The following is a 15,948-nucleotide window of genomic DNA, read 5'->3' on the forward strand; positions in this document are numbered from 1 at the left end:
CTATATACAAACAGTGGTGATTACCACATGCCCCAGTGATGGTGCTTGCTGCAATCCAAGATGGTCAGGATGCTCTCATTATTGAGAGAGACATTTAGGTCGCACCCCATCCATCCATCTTACAACCACTTTGCCTCTCTCCCTGCCCTCCCTCCATGATACTAACACAAATCAGTCCTGCAAACGATGAAAACAATCATGTATTCCTTTCGCAGCTCCAATTGCTCAGTTTCAGTTCATGATTTGCCCTTCATCACAAGTGAAAAGACAACACAGGAAAGTTGTGAAAAGAAATACATTTCAGTAGATTAGAAGTAAAACTGAAATTTAGCAATCTAACTGCGTGTTACTTATCCATGGCACAACCACAAATATCTACACTTCCTTTTTCTAGTGCTGTGGTTTCAGCAAAGCCAGAAGCAGGCTGTTTAGCTCCCAGCTCTGCCTGCTGAGATACACTGGACCATGAAGATCCTGCAAAGTCTACTCCACCTGCAACTGTGCATCAGAAAACTCATCTACCAGGACAGGAGGCTGTGGGGTTCTGATTCAGGGAGGGGCAGGGAATAACAGGTAGAAAGTGGAAGCCGCATCTGCATTTCAGTGCCCCTTTCACCATTATCCCTCTCATGGCCAGCCATGCTTCCCTGCGAGCAAAGAGGTAGGTTAGTGGGGCAATGAATCCTGCTCAAGGCAGGAATCATAGGGTGGGATATTCTGCTCCCGCCCTCTGTCAGGTTCATCCGGTAGCACCAAATGTCAATAGCGGGTGCCGGTTTGCCCACATCAAAGAGAGTTAAGTGTATTCCAATCGTGCCCGTTCATGCTTGAGTGATTGTGAAGTCCTGAGCTTGAAATACTTAACTGTCTTTGATGTGGTTGATGTTTGTAAACATTATGGTTTCAGCACTTAAACTTACTCATCCATGAAGAAGATGAATGAAGTAAGGCTAATAGTGGGTTTGTGGAAGCTGCCAATCACAGCCCACTCCAGAAATGAGTGAATGATTTGCAGCTAATGGAACTGAGGGGTTTAAACACAGGTCACAGCTGTTCTCTTTCCAGCAAAGGACATGTGGTGCTTCCAGATAAGTGTTACAACTGTAATTGTTTTCACTGCCCTGCCTGGACTGCACTATAGCTTCTGTCATAATATACACATCAGTATATGATGGTGCAGAGACTCACACTGACTGACACACTGCAAGACCAATCAACACACACAACACAGCAGCCAATCACCAGTTAGGGCACGGTCACTATAAAGACAGAGCGCACTAGTTTTCCCGCTCATTCGGGATGCAGCCTCTGAGACAGACAGAGCCCGCAGTCAGTAGCATAAACATCCACCATGTGCTAGCAGTATAGGCTGGTCAGGTTAGGCATAGGTCTTCAGTCAATCTAACATAGTGTCGACCCACAATGCAAGTATGTTTAACAGCTCTTAGTTAAATAAAATAGAGTTGTACTATTACAAGTGTTGGTAGCCTGTCTATGTTACTGCTAAGGTAAACGCAGACTCCACAGATCCAGAGTACCCAACACATCAGCTTCCAGACAGGGGTTTCAATTCTGGGGATCCCTGGAGGCGGGGGGGGGGGGGGGGGGTGGGGGGGGGGGGGGGGGATTCTCACTAGTTAGGAGGTCCCTGTGGGCAATCCCTCTCATCAAATGGTCCCTGTGGGGTGGGGGGGGGGATCCCTCTAAGTTGGGGGTCCCTGTAAGGGGTTCCTTTAGTTAGGAGATCCCTCTGGGGGATCTCCCTAATTAGGGGGTCCCGGGAGTCTCCGTATTTAGGGAGTCCTTATGGGGGTCCCTCCAGTAGGGGGTCTCTGACGGTATGCCTCTAGTTAGGGGATCGCTCTAAAATGGCCCTATTCAGAGGTCCTCACAAAAGGCTTGTGTGCAGGTACATTCAAGTAATTAGGAAACAATAGAATGTTGTCATTTATTGCGAGAGGAATTGAATACAAATGTAGGGAGGTTATACTTAAGTTACACAGGGCATTGGTGAGACTGTAGTACTGTGTACACTATTGGCCTCCTTATTTAAGGAAGGATTAAGCACGTTGGAAATAGTTCACGAAAGGTTTACTGAACTAATACCTGGATTTTGTGAGTTATCTTCTGAGGAAAGGTTAGGCTTGTGTCCGCTGGAGTTTAGAAGAGTAACAGGTGTCTTGATTGAAACATATAGGGCTGGATTCTCTGATCGTTGACTCCAAAATTGCGTTCGGCGATTGGCTGGAGAATCCATTTTTACACCGGAATCGGGGGCAACACCGTTTTTCCGATGCTCCACTCCTCAAAAACGGCATACTTGAGGAGTATGCCGCACGCCATCGGCACGGCCTCAGGACGTCACCTGAGGCCCTCCCCCAATGCTCCGCCCCCAATGGGCCGAATCCCTGACGGCGTCGGCCACGGGTCCTCTCACTTTTCGGGGACCTCGCTGGCGGCTGGGGACTGTGTCCAGTGTGGCAACAGTTGAGGGGGAGCCTTTCTGCTGGCAGGGGGTCTTCGGCGGGGGCTGGGGGGGACTGATTGGGGATGGTCCAGGGGTGGCGAGGGGGGTTACAGGGGGGCAGATGTTGGCAGGCACGGTCCGCACGCAGCTGCCGCAGGCCACCGCCGTGTGCATGCGCGGCTGCGGACCCGGCCATTCTGCATCCGTATCGGCAGGTAAAAGGCTTTACGTGGCGCGGCTGCTAGCCCCCCACCGAAAGGAGCATCGGTGCGGGGGTGGCGCCGACCTTTTGGTCGTAAGACCAGATGGATCCTGCAGACATAGCCGCAGAATCGGAGACTCCAGCCCATAAGATCCTGAGGGGTCTTGTCGGGGTGGATATGGAGAGAATGGTTCCTTTTGTGAAAGAATCTAGTACTGGGGTCATGTTTAAAAATAAGGGGTCACTGATTTAAGGTAGGGATGAGGAGAACCTTTTCCTCTCAGAGGGTTTTGAGTCTCTGTAACTCTCTTCCTCAAAATGTAGTATTAAGCAGAGTCTTTGAATAATTTTAAGGCAAAACTGAATGGATTCTTGATTGACAAGGGGTGAAAGGTTATCGGTGATACGCAGGAATGTGGGGTTGAGGTTACAATCAGATTATTGAATGGCAGAGCAGGCTCGAGGGGCTGAGTGGCCTACTTGTGCTCCTAAATCGAAGTTTGTACATTAGTATGTCACAGCAGGTGGTAGCAGATATCTGCAGGCGCATTAAGGAGTTCTTCCCTATTGCCCCTGGTGGTGACACACTGGAAATCCCTGTGAAAGTCACCACTAGCCCTTACTTTCTTTGCCTCTTCACAGAATCACAGAATAACACAGTGCAGAAGAGGCCCTTCGGCTCATCGAGTTTGCACCGACACATGAAAGACATCTGCCCTGCCTACCTAATCCCATTTGCCAGCATTTGGACCATTGCCTTGAATGTTATGTCATGCCAAGTGCTCATCCAGGTACTTTTTAATGGATGTGAGGCAACCCACCTCTACCACCCTCCCAGGCAGTGCATTCCAGACCATCTTCCTCCTTCCACTGCATGATCAAAAGCATCTCAAAAATCTCTCAGTTGTTTGTACATAAATATGTAAAGCAGGTCACAGGTGGCCTGTTTGCCAGGGCGTTAACTTATGTCAAATTCGCCTGTGATGACAATAGTGAGACTGTATGGGCTGTTGTATTCAGCACAGGTTCAGGATGCCAATGTTTGCATATTTGTGATACCACCAGAGCAGCCAGGAGGCTATCATCAGCTTCAAGGGATTTAATTCCATCAATACTCAGCTAATATGCAACCACAAAAAAAAGGTTCATGCCAGGTTCCCTGGGAGCTGTCTTATGCTGCACTGCAGCAGTTCAACTTTCCACAAAGGAGAATTAAAGGCTGGCTTGCAGTAACATTTCAAACATGGTTCACGACTCCTGTGAGGAACCCCACCAATGTGACACAGGTGTGCTACAATGAAAGATGCATGAGCATCAAAATGTGTCATCAAGCAAAACATCAATATGTTGATGATGTGTTGCAGGTGCCTAGATAGGTTTGGTTGCACTGTTCAGCACTCTTCAGAGGCAACCTGAGCAACACTAATCAGCTGACTGGATTGGAGGTGGCAGACCCTAAGGTCTGATGATGAGAGCATGAAGAAGAGGGGGAGCAAGAGAATGATGAACACTACAAAGTCAGGGCACCTATCTCCAGGCCAGCAGATATCTCCATATTCTTTTCATAAACTCATCTGAGAACCATGATTGAAGATTCACAGAGACAGTTACTCTCTCTCTGATAGACATTCTCCCAGTTACCTGTGACACCAACCCACTAATGTTGGGACTGGACTGATTCCCTGTTATTATAGAGAGTGCATGTGGAACCTCTGTTAGTACCTTGCAGAGTTACTACTTAACCTCTCTCATTCTCAATGGTGCTATGCTTCAGCATCAGTGTTCAGCTGAGCCCCCCATAGCTGTCCCTGCCATCTGTGTCTAGTTGATTGTGTTCATGTATGAATTGGGAATCAAAAGGTAAAAACTCCACTAACTGTTTAATTGAACTCACCAGAATATGACTTTTGCACAGTCTGTGACTGTTCATTCTGTAATGCTGCGACATCTGAAGGAGTGACGTCATGTGAGAAGTTGTCATGCATATCTTCAGACTGCTGTTCACCATGTTGAAGGCCCTGGAGAAGAAAATAAGTAGTTATTAAATAGTCCTGGTAAAGTAGCAACCTTGAATACATACTTGGGCTTCTCATAGCACACTCTTTTGATTAAATAAAGTCAAACGTGTGTTTCAAATTTATCACCAAGTATTTGCAAGTTCCCAGTCTCTGCACTTCCAAGTGACAAGGACAAGTGACAGATGAGGGGCAGCACGGTAGCATAGTGGTTAGCACAATTGCTTCGCAGCTCCAGGGTCCCAGGTTCGATTCCCGGCTTGGTTCACTGTCTGTGCGAAGTCTGCACGTTCTCCCCGTGTGTGCATGGGTCTCCTCCGGGTGCTCCGGTTTCCTCCCACAGTCCAAAGATGTGCAGGTTAGGTGGATTGGTCATGCTACAAAATTTCCCTTGGTGTCCAAAATTGCCCTCAGTGTTGGGTGGGGTGACTGGGTTATGGGAATAGGGTGGAGGTGTAGGATTGGGTAGGGTGCTCTTTCAAAGAGCCGGTGCGGACTCGATGGGCCGTATGGCCTCCTTCTGCACTGTAAATTCTATGATTCTATGACATGGATCTGCCACTTATTTCCATGGCCTCTTCCTCTGCATTTTTTGAGCAGCGCTATGTTTGGTGGACCACCCCTAGTCCCTCCCACTCTATCGCATTTTGAACTCCTCTTTTACAAGGGACAGAAGAATTGAGGGGTGAGTAACTGAAGGTCACATATTCACCCATTGGATGTAGTGTGTTTGGTGAGGGCGCCTGTTAGACAGATGCAACATATTGCCTCAGGGTTGAGGTGATGGGTGGCTATAGTGAGTAGATAAATGGGGTGCTAAGGAAGTCTGTAGAATGTGTGAATGAAATTTAAGTGAGTGCGAGAAGTGAGGAGAGAAGTGTTAAGTGATCCATTTTTGATAGGAAGAACAGGGTGAGGCAACATAAAATAAAGGGTACATTTCTAAAGGGGTGCAAGAACAAAGGGACTTGTGGATGCATGTGCACACATAATTGAAACCGGCAGAGCAGTGGTTATAAAATCATAAGGGATCCTGGGCTTTATAAATAGGGGCACAGAGTAAAAAGGTTATGATAAACCTGTAAAACACACTGATTCATCCTCAACTGGACTATTGCATCCACTTTTGACCACCAAACACGAGGAAGGAAATGAAAGCATTATAGGGCACAGAAAAGATTCACAAGAATGGTTCCAGGGATCAGTTATGTCGATAAAGTGGAGAGGATGAAGCTATTCTCCTTGAAAAGATGGTGATAAAGAGATTTGATAGAGCATTCAAAATTATGAAAGGCCTGGACAAAATAGAAAGGGAGAAACTGCCCTCATTGGTGGAGGAATCAGGAACCAGAAAACACCTGATTTTAAGTGATTGGCAAAAGAATGAATAGCGACAGGAGGAAAAACGGTGCTACGTGGTGAGTGGTTATGATCCTGCGTCGCCAAGCGTCAAGGGTTGTCCTCCCGGAGTCCCCTGGAATTAATGATTAATCCCCAGTCACTGCTCCAAGCAACTCTGGGTGAACAAAATCATAGGGGCATTAAAACCAATTCTGTTTTTTTTCTCCCGTTCCTTTGTTTATTCACTATAGAAATACTGGAGATGGGTCATCTGGCTGGGCAGGGTGGTGCCAGGTGGGAGAGCACACAATAAAGGCACCAGCAATGCATCCTGCCACAGTTGGCAAACCTAGTTCTCAAATGCACAGCCTGAGAGTGTGCTGGATTCAATTGTGGCATTTCCAAAAACAGAACTCGAACATTATTTCAAAAGAAAACATTTGCGGTATTATAGGGTAAAGGCAGGGAGGTGGCATCATGTCAATTACACTTGCAAAGAGCCAGCACAGACACAATAGGCTGAATGGCCTCCTTCTATGCTGTAACCATTCTGTGTCATGATGAAGCACATTTGATAAGACAAAATAAGAAGGCATAAGTGAATTGGTACCAGTCATAAATTAACCCTTTAAACCTCAGTATCATTCATTTGAATCTACACAATATGCACCCCCACCCCTCCACCCTATTACCCTTACTTCCTTTCATCTTTTCGAGGGGTGTGGGCATTGCTGGCAAGGCCAGTATATGTTGCTCAAGCCTAAAAACCCTAGAACTGAGTGGCTTGCTAGGCCAGTCTAGTTAAGCGTTATCCACATTGCTGTGGATCTGGAGTTACATGTAGGCCAGACCAGATCCCCAATGACCATCAGTTGAACCAGATGATTGTTATTAAATAGCCAATGAGAGTTTCACGGTAACCATTGTTGAGATTAGCTTACATTCCAGATTTTTTTTTAAATCTATTTGATTTAAATTTCATAATTTGCCATGGTGGGATTTTAACCCACACACCCTAAAGTATTAACCTGGGCTTCCATAACCAATGCAACATAGATGTCAACGCCTGGGAAGCACTGGCTCAGAGGAGACCTCCTTGGAGGAACCTCCAAATTGAAGGGACACAATTCATCAATGATACCCAACGGCAAGAGGAGGCCTGGAAAAGGAGCCTGAGAAAGGAACACCAACAGTCCAGAGTCTAAGTGCCGAGCCCACCTCCCAGAAACTCCATCCAAGTGTAGAGTTGGAAATGTGGCTGTGGGAGTGGGCTCATCAGCCACGCAAGGACCCACAGAACCCATGACTGTTGAGTTTCTGAGATGACAAATTATACTTATTTGTGAGTGATCACTGAAGAGAACCTGGGCTTCTGGATTCCTAGTCCAGGAATAGTACCACCATGCCATCATCTCTCACAACTATGATAGATGCCATTTTCGTAAAAACGTTTTGTCTTTTACATTCCACTGGTCTAGACATCCACTCCTTGTTGGTTATATGTATTAGATTTACATTTCCCAAAATGCTAGTATTCTTATTGGGGCCATTTCTTTTTATACAGTAGATATTTCCAAGTTAATGACACCTTCTTCATATTTCTGTACTCTGTTTGAATGAGGTTAATTTGTTGGCTGAGTCTCAATTTTGTCCATTTCTGGCACTTACTGATAAGTAAAGCCCTAGATCTTTTCAAGTTTTACCTTTATGGATTTGGATTTGTACATGAAATGCAGAACCGTTTCCAAAATGTTCTATTTCAGTATCCAATCAATTTACATATATATTACTCAGGAGCCTGAAATCGTCTTCATCTTACATGGCAGATTTATTAAAACTAACAAGTGGATTCTCCGCAGCTGTTAACTAAGCACAGCTATTTTAAAAAGCGGTGATCATTTTTCGCTGATTTGGCATCGATTGCAAAGTAGCAGGCTTTTCGGTTTTCTCATGTTTAATCTCACTGAGAGATGGCACCATGAGGGCTGGGCAAAATCCATCCCCTCACCCAAGTGCAATTTATTCAATTTGTCAATCTCAGCAGTAGCTGTCTGCAGGCGGGAAAGAAGCATTGCCAAGGTCAATTATATCCCATCTAACTCCGACATATCAGACGTGGGTAGTTGGATAGTGATCAGGAGCAAATACTCACTTAGATTTTTGTTCTCCCTTTTGTAAGATCACTGAAGCCAGCTGTAGCATCCCTCCTGCTGCAAGGACTGAGATTTACTGACTCTGCACAGGTCACGAAACAAACATCTTTACATGTGTGAATCACTTGCTCAATTCAGAATAGCTCCTGTGTCTGGTTTCCTCCGGGTGCTCGCTTTCCTCCCGCATTTTAAAGATGTGCAGGTTAGGTGGATTGGCCATGCTAAATTGCCCCTTAGTGTCCAAAGGTTAGATGGGGGTTACAGGGTTAAGGGGGAGTGGGCCTGGGTAGAGTGCTCTTTCAGAGGGACGGTGCAGACTTGATGGACCACAGGACCTCTTTCTGCACTATGATTCAAAGCTTTTTCTCTCTAATGGATTGTGATTGACGTGGTCTTGTGGCTGCGCTGAAACAGATGTAAAGCAAATGCAATGAGGCCCAATTTCAGGGCCCAATTTCCTGCAGCACAGGCACAGCCAAAAGCCATGTGACAGAAATTGGGTGGGATGATTTTCCAGGGATCCCTGTCTGCTATCTGAAGCCAGCACTGTCATGTTATTCAACCTGGGGTAACACGGACTGCAACACGATGCAGATAGACTATAAAGCATACACCAAATGTAGGCATTGGTTCAATATGATTTATTGAACTTCTGTAACAATGCGCAGAGCTGGCTGTGGGTTGACTCTCTACTACTCTAAATAAACTAACTCTAACTATCTAGACCAGACTAGCTCTGATCCAGAGCTGACTGATATGTACACCCTGACTGTCACTACAGTTGTCACCAGTGGAAAGAGGCGGAGTGCTGATGCCTTGTGTGTTTTATAGTTGGAAGCCCCCCTCTGGTGTTCTGTCTGGTGATTTGTTGTGTTCTGTCCTGTATGTTGATTGGCTCACCTGGGTGTCTGTCACTGCCTGCTTTTACCTCATGATGTGCATGGGGGCATGTTATGACAAATGCTAGGTCCGTTGCATTTTTATGCTTCAGGATCCCTCAGGAAATTGGTGCTATTGTGTGATGTGCAAAGGAAGAAAAAGAGAAAAATTTACACTGATATGGTGTCTTCCGCAGCCACAGCTTGTCACAAAATGCTTTATAGCCAATGAAATATTTTTGAAATGTGGTCACTTTTTGCGATGTAGAAAACACAGCAGCCAATATTCACACATCAAACTCCATAAACAGCAATGTGATAACGACCAGATAATCTGTTTTTGTTGTGTTAATTGAGGGATAAATATTGGCCAAAACACTGAAGATAACTCCTCTGCTCTCAGAATCCATAGAGTCTCTACAGTGCAGAAGGAGGTCAGTCAGTCCATCGAGCCTGCACCAACCCTCTGAAAGAGCACTCTGCCTTGGCCCACTCCCCACTATCTATGGAACCCCGCACATTGATCATGGCCAATCCACCTAACCTGCACCTCTTTGGACAGTAAGGGTCAATTTAGCATGACCAATCTGCGCAATTTGCACATCTTTGGGTTGTGGGAGGAAACCGGAGCACCCGGAAGAAACCCACGCAGACACGGGGAGAATGTGCACACAGTCACCCAAGGCCGGAATTGAACCCGGGCCCCTGGCACTGTGAGGCAGCAGTGGTAACCACTGTGCCACCATGCCATTGGATCATTTGCTTCCGCCTGAGAAAGCAGATGTGACCTTACTGACTGATCAGAAACATAGCACCTCCAACAGTGCAGCACTACCTCAGTACTGCACTGCATGTGGTCTAAGAGCCATTTGCCCCTGAAAAGATGAGCATTTTGTTTTTAACTATAAGAATCACCCCTGTCGGAAACAATTAGCCATCCTCCTGTTGTCCTGCCATCTCCACCTGGCACTAACTGGAGACCGCTGCTGCCGAGCAGACAATCAAAATCACTTGCATGGTTGGCGCATAGGAACATGTTGTGAACCAGTTCTGAGGCAGGGGAACCCATCTACCTTTCTAATCCTGCACACTGAAGGAAATCTATCAGAGCCTGATTGCATACTGATGGACAACCTTTCCCTGTTTCCTCACTGTTCAAAGGAGATAGGAAGAGTAGGCAATTTAGCCCCTTATCCGCCATTTAAAGAGATGATGGCTGATGTACAACTTAACTCGGCTTACCCTCCTTTGTCCTATAATCCTGCATACCTTTGGTCTGTGGACGGGATTCTCCGTTGGCCGAAGCTGAAATCGGGAAAGGTGATTGGGCGGAGAATCGGTTACGACGCCAAAAACATGGCGGGTGTTGATTTGATGTCAAATCGCAATTCTCCATCACCTCGACAGCGGCATCAATGTGTACCGGAATTTACAAAACAAGACACATTTGCATGTCACTAACGGGCCCCACCAAGTATTCTCCGGGGCCTCCGCGATTCTAAGCCTCCAATGGGCCGAGTTCCCGATGGCGCGGTTCACTTGTGCTTTTAAAAATCGTGAAACCGGCGTGGTGGCTGCTGAGGCAGAGAGAGAAGTGGTAGGACACGGAGAGGAGCAACTATTGGCTGACGGGCCGGACATTGGCTGGGATAGGGGGGGTGCCCTGCCATGGCCGGGGCGGGGGAGGGGAGTATTGGGGGTCAAGCGGCCGGGGTGACCTCCCCATGGGACTAGGGCGCTGTCCAGGCAGGGAACGTCTTTACCGCGGCCTTCTTTCTGCGCACCCACTGACCACCCACCTTGGCCCCTGGTTTTGCAGAGTGGCACCGGCTTTGTGGGTGCCCTCACCCTGCACCCATGCACCCCACCCCCAATGCTTCCACCGTGGACGCCATCTGTGTGGTGTTGGCCTGGGTGGCACGCATGGTCGGCACCACCTCCTACTGCTGCCTGCGGTTGAACTCTTCCAACTGCACCTGCTGGTACTGGATGCTCGCCGCCAACCCCTCATGTGGTCCCTGGCTCTGCGACTACATCTCCACTATCGACGGGACTGTCTGTTCCAGGCACCTGAGACCCTGCTGGACGGCAGCTAGTTCCTCGGACGGTTCTGCCCTCCGACCATCCCCCCTTCAGATGTTCGTACCTCCACCTGCTGTATCGAATCAGCTGTGTGGTACGCCCCAGAGAGTGTCCCAGGAGCCTCGTCACCAAAGTGCCAAACCGAGGTGAGTGTCTGTGGGGTTGTGGAGGGTGTTGAAGACGGCTGTGATGGGAATTCTGTGTCATCCACCGGACCGAGCTCCGGGGTGTCCTGAGTCTAGGGAGAAGTGTTGGTGTCCGAGCTGCTCTTATCATCAATGCTCATGATTAGACCACGGGGCGGGGATGGTGGGGCTGGGCGTGGGGTGGGCTGTGGTGGTGTCACGTGGTGCAGGGTGAGGGTGGTGTGGGGTTGATGATGGTGTGGGGGTGAGGGTGGTGTGGGGGTGAGGGTGGTGTGGGGGTGGGGATGGTGTGGGGGTGAGGGTGGTGTGGGGTTGAGGATGGTGTGGGGGTGAGGGTGGTGTGGGGGTGAGGGTGGTGTGGGGGTGAGAGTGGTGTGGGGGTGAGGATGGTGTGGGGTTCAGGGTGGTGTGGGGGTGAGGGTGGTGTGGGGGTGAGGATGGTGTGGGGGTGAGGGTGGTGTGGGGGTGGGGATGGTGTGGGGGTGAGGGTGGTGGGGGGTGAGGGTGGTGTGGCGGTGAGAGTGGTGTGGGGGTGAGGATCGTGTGGGTTTGAGGGTGATGTGGGGGTGAGAGTGATGTGGGGGTGAGGATGGTGTTAGTGTGATGGTGGTGTGGGGGCGAGGATAGTGTGGGGGTGAGGATGGTGTGGGGGTGAGGGTGGTGTGAGGGTGAGGATGGTGTGGGGGTGAGGGTGGTGTTAGTGTGATGGTGGTGTGGGTGTGAGGGTGGTGTGGGGGTGAGGGTGGTGTGGGGGTGAGGATGGTGTGGGGGTGAAGGTGGTGTTAGTGTGATGGTGGTGTGGGCTTGAGGATGGTGTGGGGGTGAGGGTGGTGTTAGTGTGAGGGTGGTGTGGGGTTGAGGATGGTGTGGGGGTGAGGGTGGTGTTAGTGTGAGGGTGGTGTGGGGTTGAGGATGGTGTGGGGGTGAAGGTGGTGTTAGTGTGATGGTGGTGTGGGCTTGAGGATGGTGTGGGGGTGAGGGTGGTGTTAGTGTGAGGGTGGTGTGGGGTTGAGGATGGTGTGGGGGTGAAGGTGGTGTTAGTGTGATGGTGGTGTGGGCTTGAGGATGGTGTGGGGGTGAGGGTGGTGTTAGTGTGAGGGTGGTGTGGGGTTGAGGATGGTGTGGGGGTGAGGGTGGTGTTAGTGTGAGGGTGGTGTGGGGTTGAGGATGGTGTGGGGGTGAAGGTGGTGTTAGTGTGATGGTGGTGTGGGCTTGAGGATGGTGTGGGGGTGAGGGTGGTGTTAGTGTGAGGGTGGTGTGGGGTTGAGGATGGTGTGGGGTGAGGGCGGTGTTAGTGTGAGGATGGTGTTGGGGTGAGGATGGTGTAGGGTGTAGTTTTGGGGGGAGGCATTGACACACGTGTCACAGGGAATGGCAACTCGGTACGGTCTCAATTCCTCGCCCGCGGCCAAGCTCCACTTCGGCGACCATCCTTTCCTCCGGGGTGCCAACCACGTCCAGGGCCTTCTGTTTTGCCATGCTGAGGGGCCGCAGGTCCGGTGGTCCCCCTCCAACCTTCTTCCACTCCCGGCGGTTGTGTGTGGCCTTCTCCTGATGGAGGGCATCACATAAACCGAAAGCTAGACAGTCCGACGCCTTCAGCCCATGGAGTTGGTAGGCGATGGTCTCAGTGACCAGGGCACCCGGCCATGGCGGCTGATATCGGTAACCGCATGTGGTGCAGAGTGAGGGCTCGCCCGTCTTCCTGGTGTTGCGAGGGTAGGTTCACGGGTGTGTGGGATGGAGTTACTCCAAGGGGCACAGTGCTGCCTACTCACTCTGGCCGCACTGAGGATGTTGTGCAGTTTTTGCAGGCACTGCTGGCCCGTCCAGATGGTGTTTCCCATGGCGCTCACGGCCTCTGCCACCTGCACCCAGGCACAGCGAATGGCTGCGGCTGGCAGTCTCCACTCCAGGCCGAATACATGGTCATCCGCCTCTCCTATACCGCGTCCAGGACGGTCTCCAGATCGTCGTCTGTGAATCTCGGGGCTGCTCTCCTTGCTGCCATCTTGTTGGCTGGGATGGTGTGTGTGGGGAGTGAAGTGTGTATATGCGGCTGCAGCTTGTCAGCCTTTGGGTGGCAATCGCGAAACTGGCAAATCCAGCACCGTTTCTCAATGGAATCGATTGTGTTCCACGTGGCATCGGTGCTAGTCTCGTAACAGTAGCGAATCGGACCAGGTGTGGCCGTCGGTTTTTCTGTCATGGAAGTCCATGAATTCTGCGTTGGCGCCAACACTTAGGGCAGGATTCTCCATTGCCCAACGCTGATATCATAATTGGTGATCAGGCAGAGAATGGGCTCCGACGCCGGTTTGACGCTGGCCAGTCATGCTCTGCCCCCATGGAAGTGGCATGCAGCGCATCATCAGAAGGCATCCACGCGATGCTCCGCCCCCGATGGGCCGAGTTCTCGACCGCGCGGTTGATGTGTGGTCTCAGCGGTCAGGAACCCAGCGTGGTGGCCGAGGGCTGTGTCCAGTGCCGCCGTGCATTTAGCCGGGGGGGGGGGGGGGGGGTCTTCCGTGAGGGCTGGTGGGACTGGTGGGGGGGCCCAGGAGGTGGCCTACGAGATCACGGGTGGCGGGTCAGGTACGTGGCTCAGCCAATTCTCTGGAAGTTTCAACAGCGCCGCTGCTAGCCCCTCACTGCCCGGAAACGGTGAGGGTTCGGCGCTGATTTTGGAGTCGCAAGACACCCGCAAAATCTCTGTTTCAGCCGGCATTTAGCTGCTGAAATGGAGAATCCAGCCCTTACTCTCAGAAACAGAGTATCCCGCCCAATGAATCTCAGTTTCAAATTTAACTATTGATCTCGCACCGTTTCTGTTTGTGGAAGAGAGTTCCAAACTTCCAATACACTTTGTGTGTCGATGTGTTTCCTAATTAGTGATTAACACTGTGCTTAGCTGTGATTAACACTGTGATTAGCACTGTGCTTCACAGCGCCAGGGTCCCAGGTTCGATTCCCTGCTGGGTCACTGTCTGTGCGGATTCTGCACGTTCTCCCCGTGTCTGCGTGGGTTTCCTCCGGGTGCTCCGGTTTCCTCCCACAGTCCAAAGCTGTGCAGGTTAGGTGGACTGGCCATGCTAAATTGCCCTTAGTGACCAAAAAAGGTTAGGAGGGGTTAATGGGTTATGGGGATAGGGTGGAAGTGAGGGCTTAAGTGGGTCGGTGCAGACTCGATGGGCCGAATAGCCTCCTTCTGCACTGTATGTCCTATGTTCTGTGTTCTATGTAATTACGCTCCCCAAAAGTCAGGCTCTAATTTTCAGATTTGGCCGCCAAATCCTAGACTTCCGAACTAGTGAAAATATTTTAATTCTCTGTCCATCCTGTCTGCTCCCCTTAATATCTTGAAAACTTTGATCAAATTACTCCTTAACGTTCTAATGTCCAGGACCATTTGTATAATCTCTCCTGGCAGTTTAACCCTTATGGTTCAGGTACCGTTCTAGCAAACCTGCACTTCCAACGTCAATATATTGTTCCGAAGGTGTGCAGTGTCCGCAACAGTTTGCAATATCCAAGGTGTGTTTTACCCAGGGTTCTGTACAGCTTCGATCCCCTTGGATTCTAGCCCACTCGATATAAAGTCCAGGGGCGTAATTCTCCCCAAATGGCGCGATGTCCGCCGACTGGCGCCCAAAACGGCGCCAATCAGACGGGCATCGTGCCGCCCCAAAGGCCTCCGCATCTTTGGGGGCCGAGCTCCAACATTGAGGGGCTAGGCCGACGCCGGAGGAATTTCCGCCCCGCCAGCTGGCGGAAACGGCCTTTGTTGCCCCGCCAGCTGGCGCGGAAATGACATATTGGGGCGGCGCATGCGCGGGAGCGTCAGCGGCCGCTGACAGTTTCCCGCGCATGCGCAGTGGAGGGAGTCTCTTCCGCCTCCGCCATGGTGGAGACCGTGGCGGAGGCGGAAGGGAAAGAGTGCCCCCACGGCACAGGCCCGCCCGCGGATCGGTGGGCCCCAATCGCGGGCCAGGCCACCGTGGGGGCACCCCCCGGGGCCAGATCACGCCGCGCCCCCCCCAGGACCCCGGAGCCCGCCCACGCCGCCTTGTCCCGCCGTTCAAAAGGTGGTTTAATCCACGCTGGCGGGACAGGCAATTTATCGGCGGGACTTCGGCCCATACGGGCCGGAGAATCCAGCAGGGGGGCCCGCCAACCGGCGCGGCCCGCTTCCCGCCCCCGCCGAATATCCGGTACCAGAGACTTCGGCAACCGGCGGGGGCGGGATTCACGGCAGCCCCCGGCGATTCTCCGACCCGGCGGGGGGTCGGAGAATGACGCCCCAGAACTCCATGAGCTTTTTTCTTTATTTTTTGCACCAGTTTATTGATCTAAATCTCTAAGACTCCTCAGGCATTCACCATTTCTAAACATTCCCAAATTTGAACGTATCCATTTCAATCCTTTTTATGTCCAAAGCGGATGGCCCCACATTGAAATCCATTTGTCATAGTTTTGCCCGTTCATTTAATCTGTTATGATGTCTTGACAATATTATGCTTCTTTCTTTCGGCACAACTTCATGTCTGCACCTGGACTGAAGTATATTTGGCAAGAAGCGACCTGTTATTCAGTTGTTTTAAGGAAATCCACATTATCTCAAATGCCAAACCTTGGATGACTCTAAGCTCCAAAGATTAAACATT

Source organism: Scyliorhinus torazame, chromosome 15 (genome assembly GCF_047496885.1).
Source record: "Scyliorhinus torazame isolate Kashiwa2021f chromosome 15, sScyTor2.1, whole genome shotgun sequence".
In the NCBI taxonomy this organism is placed as follows: Eukaryota; Metazoa; Chordata; class Chondrichthyes; order Carcharhiniformes; family Scyliorhinidae; genus Scyliorhinus; species Scyliorhinus torazame.